Source organism: Heptranchias perlo, chromosome 27 (assembly GCF_035084215.1).
Source record: "Heptranchias perlo isolate sHepPer1 chromosome 27, sHepPer1.hap1, whole genome shotgun sequence".
In the NCBI taxonomy this organism is placed as follows: Eukaryota; Metazoa; Chordata; class Chondrichthyes; order Hexanchiformes; family Hexanchidae; genus Heptranchias; species Heptranchias perlo.
In genome coordinates, this window is record NC_090351.1 from 22,437,476 (window position 1) to 22,455,511 (window position 18,036).

Sequence of the window (18,036 nt, forward strand, 5' to 3'; positions counted from 1 at the left end):
ATCATTATATCTTGACTTTTATATTTTATACCTCTTGTCATATAACCCTATTTTCCATTAGAACTTTTATGGTCTTATCCAGTTCAGACGCTGCTTTTAGAGAGGCCATGATCCACGGCAGCAAGGTGTATGCCTTGTGGCCCACAAGCCATCTGTTCATTTGACTATCTTCCTTGGAAAGGTTAAGGGGAGGCAGAATTCCTGAGGGTAAATGCTTCATGGCAACGTCTAACAAATCTGGCATTCATGTGAAGATCCTTTGCACTGGTCACACACATTTTTCAGACTGCGCTCCTGGCGGATGAGATTTCCTGCAGCCAGCAAGCATATGGATAATTACCAAATTTTAACCCCTATATATTTAGTGTCGTCCTTTGACCTTTAGTGTCTGTAATTGTATTTATTCCAGACAGATGGGTTGGAACAACTCTGCTTGATCCCTGTAAGGGTCCCATGTGAAATGGGTTTGAGGAATCTCCAACTCTCCATCGGTATTGGCTCACAGTACATTGATGAACATAAATTAGCAATAAACTGGTAATTTCATTCAGAGTTCACAAGTATGGCTGGTGGAGGAAATGGAAATGTAACAGAAAAGTAGTATGGGTGTTCTTCAGAAGGTTGGGTTTGAGGCACATTTTGAGGCTGAGTGTAACCCATGATGTCCCCTATCCTGGAGTTGTTGGTGTTGACATTGGATGCAAAAAGTGTTTCATTCTCCAGCATTAATCCTAATGAGCACAAGATGTACCCAGAAATGCAAAACTGTAAATAATGTGGAGGCAGAATTATGGTTTTCAGAGAGTGAAGTGCCACAGTTGTAATGGTGACATGTAATATATTGCCCTCATGCTGCTTCACTTAAAATGGCTGAACCAGAGAGGTGCAGTTAGAAGCTCTAAAATTTCTGTTCACATTTGTTACTGGTATATAACAGTTGTCACAATAAGAATGGCCCTGCTAAACTGTACTTTCTTCTCCTTTGGTACAATTGCTATTTTACTATTTGTAAGACTGCTCTTAAGAGACTGCTCCTTTAAAGCAAATGAATAATTATTCCCAGCACTAATGTTGAGATGAATAAATAACAGTGAAGCTGTGATTTCTTTTAGGAAATCCTAATTGCTCTGTAGAGGAATTGCTTAGTTCCTGTTAGCCTTATGTTCGACTGCACATAAGCCTGTATTTCAGCATTGGCACAAATGGTTTTAATGTCACTTGTATGAAAGCTTGTGGAGCAATGCATATTTCTAACAATCAAGGAAATTTTTCACATGTAATCAGGATGATAGCCATGAAAAAGTGTTAAAGTCACAGTATCTAAATATTTATGAACAGAAATACCTTATGGTTGAGCAGCACAGGATGAGAACTGATAAGATCAGGAGTGTAACACCAATCTGAGCCCAGATTGCTTACACTTCTAGATGTCATTTGCAGAAACAGCAATCTTTTGGTAAATATGCATAGGATGCAAAGACATTTTTTAAACTGAGTTGTATGGAAAGCGATTGTTAACAAAAAAAAACAAATTACCTTTGTAAATGAAACAATAAAAGTATTTCAAATTTCACAAGAAATGAAAAAAAAAACAAGATGAAGCTAAGGCTTCGTTTTACATTTACATTTTTATTAAAATTCTTTATCTTTGACTTATTTACTTTTCATTCATTCTCTTTGAATTATTAGGGCATTTTTCATCTCACTAATTCCCCGTTTTTCAGCCTGAATGGGGCAAAAATGAGACGAAAATTGGAAAAAGGAACTTGCCACTGAGTTTCAGCCTGAGGTCCACCCTTTGCGATTTTCAAGTGGGCCTTGATTTAGGCCGGAACCAGGCAAGAGCCTCATGCATATATTAAAATTGGGGTGCTATGACATCTTTAGGACTCTGGTGCAATTTTGGGCTTCTGTAGGGGGAGCACAGGCTACACAAGCCCCGCCTAGTGGAGCTGAATGTAGAGCGGCCTTAAAGGGACCACTGGAGGCCGCTCAGAAAACATGATTGTGTTTCCCTTGACTGATTTTTGTTGCTCCTTACTGGTCCCATAAAAATCATCCTGCCACTGCTGATCCCTCCATTGCCTTCCCCCTACTATCAGCTGTCCCTCCCTTAATATCTCCCTGCTGGCTTGGCTCAGTGGAGGATTTACACACCTCCTTCCCCCCTCCCCCAGCCCCCACAATTGGAGAGCTTCCTGTCAGCACTCGTTTAGTGTTGCCAGCTCGGCAATTTTATTCAATTAAAGCATGACCATCAAAATCGATTGGTCCTCCTGCTGGTGACCTGGTGCCATCATTTTGCCCAACGCCTGTCCGATGTAAACGCAAAATGAAAATTACCCCCGTTATTTACTTTTCATTCATTCGTTGTTTTTAAAAACATTTTTGTTGAATTTCTTTGCACTCATTATGGTGAGGGGGATAAGTAGTGCAAAATGGACCACTTTCCCATTTCAGGAACTCAATGTCAGCATCAAGCATTCCCTAGGTTAGATACAGAGGAGTTGGTTGCAGAGAAAACTCACTCTAATTTGACATAACTAGGTGCATTTAGCACATTCTCAGACTGCATCAGTTTGATATCCTCAGCCAACCTTTATCCCTTTTTTGTTTCACTGAAATTGTTAATGCTGGTTTTGTGCCATGTTTTCATGCATTAAGAATTGAGGTGAGACTGTCCAAATTCATTTCTTATAGCCAGCAGATAAAGGGGGATTTTCTTCCCATCAGCCTGGGTGGATTTGAAATTAGGCCACGGAGGTAAAGGCCGATGCCTAACCTATTTTGTCTCATTCATTCTTTCTATACATAACATATATAGTTGTGTTAGTAGAAAACCCAGTTCATTCTGTTAGTCAGGAAAACAAATACTGATTTTAACATGTGGAATAAGCCAAGTAATCACTTATTCATCATTGCATATTCAGTTTAGGCAGTAGGTGTGAGAAATACTGTTCTGAGCTAATAAAAGTTTTATTGATTTAATAACGGGCCAAATCTCGCTGGAGCAGGGCATCTCGCGGCGTACATCGGTAGTTAGACTTTTTCCTGCACCTTTCTGCTCGGAAATTTCTTGCGTCATAACTTGCTGGAAGTGCAATCTTACAACGCGCGGCGAGGGCAGCGAGGCATCTGGGACCTTAGTGAATAGCGGGACCAACAGCCTATCTCCTTAATCCGGACTCTGCCAGTCTCTTATCACTGGACTCTGCCGGACTCACCGGACTTTCCTTTCTCTCAAACTTTCTGAAACTTTCTAACTCCCAGCCCAAACTCCACTCCAGATTTTACTTTTAACTTTTACTCATGGCCGCAATTACCGTTTTGGTAACGTGTTTCCTCCACTGGAGTCCAGCTCTAGGTTAAGGTGATCAGCTTCTTAACACTTTTTTTAAAAAACTTCAGACAGTACACATCGTAAATTAACTTATGCTCTAATTATCTCTGCGTTTGTTCGCCACTACAGAGTTTGATACCGGATGGCCCTGATTACTTGTGCTTCACAATCGCAAGTGCCCTTGGTCTCTGCGCCCACTTCATGGTCCTGACCTTCGCGTGGGGGATCTCCCCTCTTAACAACCAGTCTAAGGCTGGGCGTCTGACAGAGGCACTCCCTTGTCCTTAGTCGATCAGCACAAGCAACCAGTTCCTGTTTATACCCAACAGTCCCATAAATTCTCCTAACTTTCCCCCCGTTTTTAACTGCACTGTTGGCTCAGTCTGACTCCCACAGTTCAATAATCTCTACTCCAGTTCGCCGATCGAGGCCAACCGATCAACTCACCAGCAGTGAGATCCTGCCGACTACACCAATTTGTTGTGGGAAAATCACCACTCGGAGTCGGACTTAAAGATTCAACATGCAGTTTATTGGACAAAGTACTTTGGGAGAAGAACTGGACGCTCCGCAGCGCACGCAACTACCTTCTCAACTTCAAAATGGTTGTCACGCTTTTTTATACCTTTCAAGTACAGACTTTCAGCAGCTATTACATTATTAGTCTTGATTAGTTTACACATTAGCCAATTAGGCCCCCACAGCAACAAATGACCTCCAATCACATTAAAACAACTGTTATCAACTTAAGACAGTATGGTCTTTGTCTATTCAGTCTGGTTCTGTAGTTTTTATCAGCTCGTTGTGAAATGTCTTTTGTAGTTCCAGACTGTAAGTCAGTTTTCTGAATACACAAACTCAGCATTTTTAAATGTCTTTTCCCACAGTCGCAGAATCCATTTTGTTTAGTAGAGTCCATTTTGTTAGTAGTCATATGTTATGTTTAAGCTTTTAATTAGGGTTAGTCTGGTCTGCGCAAAGCGCATTTCAGTGTGGTCTTGGGGCAGTGACCGCAGCCATGCACACAATAGTCACTTCATCTTTGCCTTTAACCCAACAGCCCAAACTTTACTCTAACAATGTAAAGTAGGAAGATTATGCAGTAGATCAGTGTGCAACGCTGATTTAAAGGGACAGATGCGATTTTGGAACTCCACACTCCAGTCAACGCCTTAACCAAGAACAGCTGAACAGGTCTTAAACTGCACAGAGTACCCCCCACCAGCGCTATTTAATGCGATCATGCAGGAGTTACAGGTTCATTGCTGGATTATGGCTTCTGGCTGCTGATGCATTTCTACCTGTTTTTGGATGTCTCCTATACTTGAACACTAGGACGAGGGGACATACTAAAAATTAGAGCCAGGACTTTCAAGAGTGATGTTAGGAAATGCTTCTACACGCAAAGGGTGATAAAAGTTTGGAACTTTCTTGCACAAAGGCAGTTGATGCTAGCTCAATTGTTAATTTTAAATCTGAGATTGATAGACTTTTGTTAACCAAAGGTATTAAGGGATAGGGCGGGTATATGGAGTTAGTCACAGATCAGCCATGATCTCATTGAATGGTGGAACAGGCTCGAGGGGTTAAATGGCCTACTCCTGTTTCTATGTTTCGATAATAAAGTTTCAGTACTCTACAGGGAGTGGGCTGGTTAGCTGACAAGCAGCAGCAAGGGCACTGGTGGAGTGGCAGGGGTGGGACAGGACTGCTGTCACCCTGAGAGAGGACAGCAGGTTCATTTCCATGGAGCCACTGCCACTTGCTGCCTCCTGTTACGCGCCACCTTCTCCTGCAAGAAAGCGGGATGTGTGTCAGTGAGTGTCCTGCAAGATGTTTGGGTGATGTGGCTGTCATGGTTGAATAGCTGCCAGTGTGTGTGAGACCTGTGAACTGTGGATGCGCTGCTTGCAACAATGGTAATGAGGGTGAGATGAAGCATCTGCTTGGAAGAGTTGAGTACTGATTGAAAGAGTTTGTTGGTAGGTGATGGGAGGTTGTAATGCGTGGAGCAGTGGTTGTGGCTAGTGGTGCAGTTGGGAGGATATGCTACTTGACAGTTGAACTCATGCACCTTGACCATTCGTGTCAAATCATTGCACTTCTTCCTGCATTACATCTATGATCATGGTGCTATGCTCCTGGCATTGACCTCGTCCCCTACTGCCTCGGGAGCATATGTCTGGAGGATCTCTTGCCCCCCTGCAGATATAGGATGCCCCTCCTTCTGTCCACCTCTTGCACCAAGGCTTCTAGTGCATCATCAGAGAATCTTGGTGCAAGCTCTCTCGCAGGCCGGTACAAACTCAGATCGGCAGATTGGTGAAGTCTGGCGTGCAGATTGGAGGACATGGAATGTAGTTGTGAGCAACCTTTATTCAATATTTTGAAAGAACTCAACGGTTTGAAAATATAAGGATAGGACCTGCATTTGTGTTTAACGAGTGCGATTTCTGATCTCCGATCAGAGCCGTATCTTATATTTTGAAAATATAAGAATCCCGCAAACTTTGAGCCGCCAAGTACTTGCTCATTAAAAATTCCAGAGTTCCCATCACAACCATGCTTCATTTTACTGCAGCACAGATTCACTTCACCATTGACTGCCACCACTTTCTGCAGCCACAGTGCACATCTGCTTTAAGAGGTGCAGGCTGCCTTTAAGTGGTGCTAGCCACTCGCAATATCTGAGCCCCCTGCTGGTGAGCAGCCACTCAACAGCGCTGGTAGTGCTGGCTGCACGCAGCAATCATGTAAAACAGCAGGCAGCATGAATGTTACGTACTGCCTGTATCTCAACGACCAGGCGGGGGTTAATCGCATACCACAATCCCAGCACCCGTTTTCGGAGATTAACCAATTTAATCCCCAGTATATCAAGTTCACCACTGGGTGCTGTACAGGTGAAAAATGTGTTCAACTTTTTATTCCACAGAGCAGGCCATTTGTTCAGTGTGGTACTGCTGCTTAAAATACCCGATCAGGGCAGATTTAAATCAATAATCAATGAGACAGAAGTTGTTCCAGTCTCAGCCTCAGTTGTGATACTCCATGCGGGTACTGACTATCAAGGTTCACATATAATAATAGGCTGTTGGGTGAGATTTTAGGTGGAAACCAATGCCCATAGCACTGAAACCAGTGAGAAGTCAGCCCCATCAAAAAAAAGAGGGGAGAGGGGAACATTGGCAAAAAAATTATTTTAGGTTAGTCAATACTAGCTGATCTCCCATGGCATCGTAGACTGGGGTTTGGAACTCAGATGCTAGGTATAAATTTTCATGAAGCTTCACACACTTGGAGCATTTATCAGACATTAGCATGTCAGGTGGACAGGGTCCTCCACACCCATCTGGGAGTGATAATACAGTCCTGGTTAAGCACAGCAGGACTATCGCTCCCTCAACCCTATTAGACTATATTTCATATCACATTGGCGTGTGAAAGTTTCTTTTACCAATGGCATTTATCAAAGACTTACTGAATAAATTGTGTTTTCCTCGAACCCAAACTGCATTCATTCCTTTAATCGCTGTCAAACCTGGAATCATGTAATTAACCATTTTATGTAACTGGTTTTTAGCAGTCTAGAAAAAGTCAACTTAATACGAAATGTCATATTGATGCAATTCATTACCACACTCAGTGTATAAAATGACTCTCACTTCATGGTCCCTTAATGCATGGCAGCCATTAGATCCTTGACTAAGCAATGAAAATTTCAGGAGCATTCCAATACACATTCATTATCTACATGCTTGAAGGGTTGGCTATACTCATGAAAGAAGGAGAAAATTTATCACTGCAAAGTTTCTGGAACAGATATTAATGTCCTGAGTCACATTAGCTACTTTTTAATCTTCGTTCATGGATTGGAAACAGTTGCAGTATTTAAACTTATCTAAGTCGGCACAGGCACGACTGGCTGAATGGCCTCCTTCTGTGCTGTAAGATTCTATGATTCTAATATTGGCACCCTGATGGCTCAGTGAGTTTCTCTGTTGTGTAGGTGAGCTATACAAACCAGGAAAGTCCCATGTTCAATCTTTGGTCTGTACTGAGTTAGCTGGTCTCAACTGGGTGATGGTAGGTGGCACTACAATTGGGTTCAACACCTCTGAGTTAGAAAAGGAAACTCAACTAGGGTTTCTATTTCTCATCACTATCCACTAAGCCCTGCTGGCAGTGTGCATTAGGTGAGGGGAGGATCAGCCTCAGTTGTGATACACCATGTGGATACTGACTGTTAAGGTTCATGTATAATAATGGGCTGTTGGGTGAGATTTTAGAGGGAAACCAATGCCCATAGCACTGAAACCAGTGAGAGGTCAGCCTGGTCAAAAAAAAGAGGGGAGAGGAGAACATTAGCAAAAAAATTATTTTATGTTAATCAATACTAGCTGATCGCCCACGGCATCATAGAATGGGGTTTGGAACTCAGATGCTAGGTTTAAATTTTCATGCAGCTTCACGCACTTGGAGAACTTATCGGGCTTTTGCGTGTCAGGTGGACAGGGATCCTCCAAGCTCATCTGGGGGTGATAATACAGTCCTGGTGCAACACTGCAGGACTATCGTTTCCTCAGCACTCTGTGTGGTTGTGTATAAATGAACTGACTTTGCATGAAAATACAAACCAGGTCATTTAAATATTTTAGTGACATTCCCTATGTACGGTGCATGACATGCCAGTAGTACAATGGGGAACTGGGGCTGGCTGGTGCCAGCAACCAGGGAAGGGCTGTTGGCTACCTGTGTTGTGCTCTTTTTTACTGGTGGTGAACAAAGTTTGCATTGAAGAATAGGCCATGAGAGATCAGAGAAATAGTAGGTGCAAAGTAACAATGACCCTATATAAAGGAGAGGACCACACTGAATCAAATATTCTTCTCCAGACTTCCCCTGATGGCTCCAGCCCCATTGTGGAAGAGCCTCCTTTTCTTGGGGTCTTAGTGAGCTCTGTGCACATCTTGTGTTCAGGCACCCAATGCTTTAGTTGCATGGCCAGCCTCACTGAGATGCTCCAGGCCTCATTGGGATTGGGCGCTAAGTAGGCCTCAGATTTCTGCATCTGGTAATATAGACAGCTGGCACGCAAAGCACTTCGGAACCTCAGACACCCTTTGTCGCCATCGTTGGCCCCATAATAGTGTGTTCTACTTCTTGTGGGCTTATTTTAGGTTGCATGTTCATAGGTGGCAGACATTGTTAGAAAAGCAAAAAAAAATCCCTATCATGAAACTAGTGTTTGTTATCGCTTACTTTGTTGATGCTGATATCTCATGATATCCTGAGGGTAAAAGAAAAACTGAATGCTGGAAATCAGAAATAAAAACTGAAAATTATGAAAATGCGCCACAGGTCAATTAGCATCTAAAAGAGAAAATTGGGTTAATTGGGATTTGGGCTTAACCCATCATCAAAACTCAATGAACTGTCACAACATGAACTTTAACCTATTTTTCTCTTTCATACAGCCAGAGGTTTAGAGCACAGAAAGAGACAGGTTGAGCCATTGGCCCCGATATTTCCGGGGAGATGGGGAGGGTCCGGGGGAGAGCAAAAACGGCCGGGGGACGCGGAGGTCGGGCCAACGTTAACAGCAGGACATCGTTATGATCTTTTACTTCCGTTTCCCACCCGGCAGCTAGCCAAATCGACAGGCTGGCTGGCTGCCGGGCAGGAAAACCAGCGGCAGGAGGGCTGCAGCCGGGGAACCTTGGCAAAGATCCCTGGCAATCGAGAGTGGGGGGGGAAGGCCAGGAATCAGGACTTGGGAGCGGGAAATGAGGCCATCGTGGGAGGGGGGCCAGAGATTGGGGCTTGTGTGGGGGGAGCTCGGCTGTGATCGTGGCATTGGGAGGACACTGGTGCTGGTGGGGGGAGGTCCGCGATCGCAGCAGTGGGGAGAGAGAAGCCGCAACCGGCAAATGGGAGGCCGAAGGCGTCCTTGAGGGGCCGGGGGGAGCATTCCCACTCCTCCTGGCCCACAAGAAGTGTTGTAAAAGGCACTTATCTTCTTGAGCCAGCAGCTGCCGACTCCCTTTCACTGCTGGGTTTCTTGACGCATGGGAAAACTGCGTGGCAACTGTTAAATTTAAATCAGACTCCCAACTGCCTGATTTAAATATGTTAATGAAGTGTCCTGCCTCACCACGGCGGGACACTCGCACGGCACGAAACCTGCAGCCGTGAAAATGACGACAGGGGCGTATGCAGTGGATAGGGGACGCGTTGCCCGTTTTAAAATTTTACCCCCCCCCCCCCACCGGACCCTTTTCTGCCCATCGTGGGGGGGTTAACATTGAGGCCTTGGTGTTTGTGCCGATATTTTGCTAAAGTAACACAAAATTAACCACTGACCATCACTTTATGTCTGCTTCTGCTTCAAATATTTATGCATTCTTTCCTCAAATGATGTAATGGTTTCTGCCTCAACCACTCCCCGTGCCAAAGCATTTCATGTTCCAACAACCTTCTGGGTAAATAAATTGCTCCCAACCTCTCCTCATTCCCTTAGTGATCATTTTAAATTGATGATCACTCATCACTGACTTGCCAACCAGAAGAAAATAGTCTTTCCCTTTTCATTCTGTCAAAACCTTTCATAATTTAAAAAATCTCCATTAAACATCTTCTTAATCCTTCTTGTCCAGTGGGAATAGGCTCAGTATCTCAAGTCTCTCTTCATAACTACAATTGCTCATTCCTGGTGTCATCCTGGTAAATCTATGCTGTGTGCTCTCTATAGATTTAATATGCTTTCTCTAATGGGGCATCAAAACGGCACACAATACTTTATCTGTGGCCTAACCAAAGGCTTCTTTAAATATATCAATACCTCTTTACTCTTGTACTCTATGCCCCTATTTAGAAAACCCAAAAATGCTATTACCCTCATGACTTTATCTGCCTATAATTGCACTTTCAGAGAATTATGTATTTGAACCCCTAAGTACCTTTGTCCATCCACACCCTTTGTTGTCTTTTGATTGAGTGCACACTCAATCACTCAATCCTTGTTTTTCTTCCCACAACGTACTACCTTACATTTCTTTACATTAAATTGCATCTTCCACCTATCTGCCAATTGTGCTAACCTATCTATGCCCAACTAAAGTCCTCCTCACTGTTTGTCAACTCCCTCATTTGTGCCATCAGCAAATTTCAATATTATGCTTCTATATGCAAGTCCAAGTCACCTCTATGTACTGAAAACAAAATTGGACCAAGCACTAACCCCTGAGATATGCTATTTTCAACCCTAGTAGAATTTGATCAACCACCATTAGTCCTAACCTTTTGTTTTCTGTCCATCAAAAAACTTTCTATCCATGCTGCTTTAGTTCCTTTTATACTCCTGAATTTTTGTAACAGTCTTCCTCTGAGATAACTTATTGAACATCTTCTGAAAATGCATACATCGCATTCACTACATTCCCTTTATCCAATAAGTCGCCTCTTTGAAAAGCTCTTATTAAATTTGACAAACACAACTTACCTTTAACAGATCTATGTTGGCTGTCCTTGATTATCCCATGTATTTTTAAATGCTCACTAATTTTAGCCCAAATTAAGGATTCTAAGAGCTTGCCTACAACTGACATTAAACTAACTGCCAAAGGTAATTGGTTAATCCTCCCCCCACCCCACCCCATCTTGAACAGATATGTTACATTGGCAGTTCCCACAGCAAAGTTTAGATATCTAAAGAGGTTTGAAAAATTGTAGTCAGAAACTTCAGATGTTGACTGACCTACTGTGCATTTCCAGAATTTTCTGTTTTAATTTCTTATTTTGTTTTCTGGTTCATTAGCCTGGCCAGTTGGTTTGATTTTACTTGTACAATGAGACTGCAAAGTACAATATTGTTGTTTCTAGTGCACTACAGCTAGAAAGATTTTGGAATATTAAAGGTTTATAACAATTGACAGCAAAATCAGTTTTACACAGAGTTTTTGATTCACTTTGTTTTTTTGCTGGGTGAAGCAGGTACTATAGCTAATTGTTAAGGAAATACACCAGCAAGATGCATATGCATTTTCCGTCTGAACATGTAGTTGCTTTAGATGAAGGTTACATGAAATCTAGTGACAGGAGCCATAGATGCCTGTTGGCAGGGTTCACAAGAACTAGTCCAGTGAGATTTGTGCTGTCTGCCCATTAAGTACTACACATTACCTGAAGTGTGCTGATAGGCTAAATATAAGTAATGATAGAGATTGTTATCAATGCAATTTTCAATTTTATAAATTGTCTATGGCTTATCTGTTCTGTTGAAGGGAGATTAGTTTAGAATGACTGTACAGACTATTAAAGTACAAATACTTAATGGCCCAGAAATTGCTCCGAGCAGCAAACCAACAGTGCTTGCCGTTCCATAGATTTACACTAACCCACTAACTTACTGTGTGGGTCGTTACTGCGGGCACTTCCTCCATTAGGAAGCGGAGAAGAGCCCCAGCATCAGCTCCAGTGAAGCTAGGACCCATGGGAGAAGTGAGAAGATCACTCTCTCCCCTCAATCAATCAAACTGCAGCATTTTTGACAAGCTGTGAACAGTTTCTGCAAGATGAAATGCATAATCCAGGAAGTGAAAGGCACAACACTAAAATCAATTGTGAAAACAGTTATAGACAGCGAAAAAAAAGAGGGTAAGAAATAATTGAATTAATAAAAGAGACAGAAGGGAAAAGCGAAAAAAAATTATTTTTTTAATTAAAAAAAATAATTTTAATGACCAAAAACTATTAAAATAAGGAGTAATGAGATTCCACATTTTTAAAAGTTAATTTTTAGTTGTTTGGCAGTCATTAAGACTTACTGCGCTATTAAATTTAGTTTAGACCTGGTATTTTTAAGCATACCTGTTTTGTGGCGATATTAATTACTTTCCAGCTGGGCAGATGAGCAAGTTGGCGCTTGTCCATTGATTCTACTGATTCCAGCCTTTAATTCGAAGCTGTCATATCGCCAGCGAACCAGGAGGAGCAAGTTCCAGATTTCCGCATTTGACTGCATATGTGTGAATGCTGAAACTTGCTCCTCGATTTTGCCACTAACAACGGTGAACGCTATTGAGCTCACCGTTCTTTTTTAAGCAATTTCCAGCCCAATATGTTCACGAAGCTCCTTTGTGCACTTTTTTAAACAGACGCATTAGGCCGGAACACCTGTATGATTTTGCCAGAAATATTAATCGAAGGGAATCTTCATGAATGTTTTGTGATGTTGCTATATGTAGCGACCAGAGTATTCCTTCTCCTTTCCTCCCAAAGACTGATAAGAATTTCTTTTCAGCAATTAATGATTACTTTCAATATCTAAAAATACCCTAGTTTGAAACTTGTGGATAAAACACTAAAATTGAATTTGTACGTCGCATGCTATCCTTTAGAATAATAAAAATCGCTGACCTTCTGGGCCCTCTTCTGGGCCTGCGGCTCCTTGGCGCTGGGTTTCCCTGCCGAGGCCGGTACTTGCCGCTGACCTCGCTGAAAAACTGTTTAAGTAGCGTTGGGGTCTGAATGATGTCATCAGACCGTGACTTTTGAATCTCAATGAGGACCCTCACCTCCTGGGATGAGGGCCTTGCACACTGGCTAAAATGCCCCTGTTAAAATGGCACATGGCACGCAATCGGCAAGAATTGGGTGAGTACAACTCTGCCGCGATTTTTACCCACTGGGCACAGGACGGGCGGGCGGGGGAGGGTGCTAAAATCAGGCCTTTAATTTCTGCAGTTGTCAAATTAAATTCACCCACTTTTAATGGTCATTATTTCAGTGGTAAATATTACAGACTGGCTTTTGCATTTTCCTGAATGCTCTCATGTTACTGAAGTTGCTGCACTGGTGATACAGCATTGATTGTTGTGAAGGTCAAGCTTCTTCCTTGGTTTTGTGAATCTTTGTTCTGCAGCCATCATTACTTGCACATTGAGAGCCACACTTTGTTTACTACAGCTTTCGGGATAACCTTGAAAAGAGGACACAATGTACCAGCTGCTCTTTCAAAGGTTACATGAAAAACAACAGCTGTCATACTGGAAAGCTAATTGCAATGCCACTTACCTGCCAGTGCATAATTTATGCAATGTCTGTAAGTTTGACTGCATAACATGAAAGAGGTCATATGACCCCTTTTCACATTTTAAACATCAGGAAATGAAATGTGTTTACTGTCTGGTGGTTTCTTCTGAAAAATAGGTAAGATTCTCAAGCCATCGTCTGACATTTGAAAGGTATAAATTCCCATCTGCTCTCTTAAAGTGATGATCGGAATCTCTCTCACCTTGTCATTCATAATAGGAAGGTGTATGTTACTATGTAGCCTTTTGAGTATCGTGGGAACTCAATAACATCCATGTTGCCCAGAACAATGTGTTATTAAACAGAGACATTTTTAGAAAAGAAAGTCTGATTTTGAAGTGATTTTAAAGTGACCTCAAAAGCAAAGTGCAGAAGATAACCCATTTGGAAAAAAAAGTCAGGATATCTAATGAGACACATTTTATGTTGGCGAGCCAGCTTGGAATTGGGGAGGGGAGAGGGGGGGAAGGAAGGTGCAGTCAATTCCTGGAGTAGCTTGTGTGGCAACTCTTTCATGATAATTAATAGTGAAGAGCCACAATATCTGCTCCAGTTCAAAATCTTTTCCTAATGTGACTTTTAAAATTGGGTCTTGTTTGCTGGTTATTTTAAGAGCTCTATTAACTAGTGAGCAAGCAAATAAGAAGAGATCAGGGATGTGAAATTATATGAAAAGTTCTTGGAAGAGTTTTCTCTATTGACTTTTTCCAAAGCGCCTTAGGAGAATAATGATTGAGACTGTTAAATAATGACTGAGTTTATCGCAAAAGTATAGACTCTTCTGAAGGGATTTGATAGCTAGCTTTCTTGTTCTTAACTTTAACTTCTCCAAGTATAACTACTTTTTTCTTCCAGTTACAACTGCTGCAATTTAGTTTGACGTGTTTTCTTATCAGATTGTGACTTTGTCATTGTAATATAGTGTTTTATTTCAAATCCCTTTTGTGGGCATTTTGTTTTGCCAGTATTCTCTAAACCACTTTTTGAACTAATATTGTAGAATTCAGATTTGCAGTCCTACAGGACATTGTTCTTTAGTCAATCTTAAATTTTAAAGAACGAGGACCAAAAAAAACCTCCATACTGTGTTGTCCCAGCAGCCTGGCTATATTAAAGTGATTTTGCACATAAATCTTGAAGTAAACAAGGCAAAAGGCAAGAGAATGGATGACATTTGGAGTGCTGTGATTAAAGTCTGCACAGTTAACAATAATGGCCTGGACTTTGCTCTGGGTGGGAGGTAATAGTTTGTCACCAAGAGGGAAATCTAGGTCTATAATTGGTAATACCTCTGTAAACCACGTCTCAGCCCTTTACCCATGTGGGTTATTTGGGATTAATGGAGATTTAAATTCAAAGGCATTCAGGTCATTACTTAGCACACACATAGGCCTTTGTGTACACTGCAGAGTTCTTAGTCAAGGACTGTTTTCTAAAAATGGTACATTAGAAACCTGTTAATAGGAAAGTGGAAACACTTTCATGGCAAGCAAACTATTCCCTCATTCAAACCTTTCTATTATGCAAGTTAAACCCACATTTACCGATTTTCAAGTCAATAACAAATAGCCAGCAGCAGATTTTTAGGCTGAGCCCATTAAACTCCATGGGAGCACATCTATTATATATCAAGGGCATGAGATTAGCATTGTCTGTTCAAAATGTTGAAATGCTGATTAGAACTCGTGTCTGTAAAGAAGGAGCCTCATCTTTAACTATTAATAACAGAGGATTCCCTGGTCGCAATAGAATATGTGAGGAATAAATTGTTGTCAAAATAAATGCTTCATTAATTAAGTAGCCTTAATAATAGAGTATCCATCATGGAATCCATCACGTCCATGAAACTTGATGAAACTAAAATCCCATAATTAAAAATCAATTTTCAGCACTAGTTTTGCTCATAATTCCAAAGTTGAACACTTTTCTTTATATTTTGGGATCACTCTGTTTGGATTATTCTACTGAGAGTTATATCTGTTAAAACTTATACCAGCATAGTTTGAGAGTCTTTGGGGAGGATTTGAACTCTCCCCACTTGGCGAGAATCGATTGGGCGAGCAGTTAAAATGGAGCGGCTTCACTTCCCACTCCGTTCCCGCTGATATCTAATTTTAACGCCACTGGTTTTGGTAGCAGACGAGGCACTCACCGGACTCAGGCAGGAGCCTCATGCAACAATGCTAATCCGTGTCCCATGACGTCAATAGGACCCTGATAGCATTTTAACCCCGTCATGAGCAAGACACCCACTGACGTCACCTGGTCTGAAGGCAGCAAGGTCCCTCAAAGGTATGTAAAATACTTTCCTTATTGGGGCCAAGAGGAACTGGAGTGCTCCTCCGGGCCCACCTGGGAAAGTCTGGGCTTTTACAGCCCCAGATTCTCTTCCCCCTCCTCACCTGCAAGACCCGGCCAAATACCCACCTTGCAACTCACCTGCATGCTGGGAAGCGTTCCCTTTGTAATGGTTGGAGGGCTCTGGCCTGCCCAAACTTCCCCACCTGCCCACCGGCCAGTTGCCACTTTCTGACCATTTCAGGCGGGCAGCTGACTGGCAATATGTAATTGAAGTCCAGGAGTTAAAATACCATGGGCCTGAAATTAATGATAGCGGGTGTATTTCACACTCATTCCACCCACGCCAGCAGGAAACCCGCTCAGGGGTAATAGCCACCCTATTGGGTTAACTGAGACCTTGCCTGAAATAACAATCAAATTAAAGTAAACCCAACTAAACTTCACCAGACAAAAAACATGGCTTAAGAATATGAAAATCTCAGTTATACTACAAATCCAATATTAGACACCAGGTACTGCTTAAACAGGGACAGAGACAGGTCCTTTTACACCACAGTGAATCAATCTATTTTATGGCCAGTCGTCCCTAAACACCAAAACAGTTAAGTTGCAAATTTTCACCACAATGTATATATTTAAGTACATGTATGCATCATGACATAAATAGTCATTAATGACCTTCACGAATCACAAAAGATATTGAGATTCTAAAAATTACTGCACATCATCTGAACATTTATATCGGGGGAATGCCGTTGATATGAAACCCAGGCCCCAACATGTAACTTTTCAGGCCAGTTTCCTACCAGTAATAGCATATAACATCTGCCACCTTTACATTGAAGTGGTGTGAATATTACATTCTCTCCATTATAAAAGTAATAGGTAAAATAGTGATTACAGATAGAAATTATACAATTTTATAAACTTTGAAACTGAAACTTTATCATCCCAGGCAGTCAAATCAAATCTTCAGTAGGTACTGATCAGAAGGTTGGAGTTTCTAGTTCCTAATTTCTGTGTAATATTTTGTTGAAGGAAACAAATGAAATTTACAAAGTTTGCTTCGCAAAAAGGTAACTGTAAATGAAGGAGAGGACACTTCCAAATTGCCAGCTGATGGTGTCTTTCTTTTACCACATGGAGCTGCTGCTGTGGAAAGTGATAAGAAGAATCGATGAAAGAGGGTATTTTATTTTATATTTTTTCACTCATGAACATTTGTTAATACCAAATCAATGAAACATGCTTTGTATGCCAAGAGTACCAGCAGTAATCGTCGATGTTAGAATGTGAAGCAGTGTTTTCACAGCAGGTGACGACAATTAACAGGTCAGAATAGTTTCTACTTTATCTCCTGTAAGCTCTTTGGAGCATAGATAAAAATATTCTGACATGGAATCACTTAACGCAAATCATGTAGCAAGGTGAAAAGAAGGGAAAAAATAGCAGGCGGATTTCCCTTAATCAGACAAGAGCACTCACTAAATAGTTTCTGTTCATTTTTATTACTGTTGGTTTTCACTTGGTCTAAAAAGGATGGCAGAGAACAACTGGCACTTTTTTTCATTGACCACATCCTTCTTAGCACAAGTGAATCTGCTCCAATAAACATATATCTCCATACAGAGCTTGAGAGCAGTGGCAGCAGAGCCTAGCGGGAGACCCAGACCCTAACCCAGAGGAGAGACAAACAGAGGGGAAAACTCAAAACGTCATTGTGAGCATAGAGCCAATGAATTAGAGCTAATTGTTTAATTTATCATTTATCTGACATATTAAGAGCATTAAATCCTTTGGCGCAAGGGTAAGTCAGTGTAAGTATTTAGTTTATTGATAAGTGTTTACAGTGGATATGGGGCTCGATGTTACCAGGGTTGCGGGTTCGCAGCAGGGGGGCTATTGGGCGCGTGGGTAACGCGCCCGGCGAAATCAGTCTGCCCCCCGCGCGATCGCAGCATTATTGGATCCACTTACCTGGTCTTCCAGGTTCCCCACTGCTGATCTGCGCTTCGGGTGGACTGCGCATGCGCAGTAAGCTCTGTCAGCTGGAGGAGCTCTATTTAAAGGGGCAGTCCTCCACTGACAGATGCTGCAACAAATAGGAAAAATTACAGCATGGAGCAGCCCAGGGGGAAGGCTGCTCCCAGTTTAATGATGCCTCACTCCAGGTATCATTAGATGGGGTGAGGAGGAGGTGGAGGACAGAGATCTTCCCCCCAGCGGGCGGGAGGAAGTGGCCTGCCTCTGCCACCAGGAAGGCCTGGCTCAAGGTGGCAGAGGAGGTCACCAGCACCACCAAC

At 42.1% G+C, this 18,036-nt stretch overlaps 1 long non-coding RNA gene across 3 annotated transcripts in view; it reads right to left on the reverse strand.

Moving 5' to 3' along the window:
* Positions 1 to 13,157, reverse strand: part of LOC137344692 (uncharacterized) — a 50,756-nt gene extending 37,599 nt beyond the window's left edge. For 2 of the 3 annotated variants that reach the window (XR_010968438.1, XR_010968436.1), the window contains exon 1: positions 3,324 to 3,692. This is a non-coding gene — a long non-coding RNA (uncharacterized lncRNA). Of the gene's footprint in view, positions 1 to 3,323; positions 3,693 to 12,757 lie in introns of those variants that run through there. The other variant, XR_010968437.1, reaches the window with a different exon arrangement.
* Between the last annotated feature and the right edge of the window lie 4,879 nt (positions 13,158 to 18,036).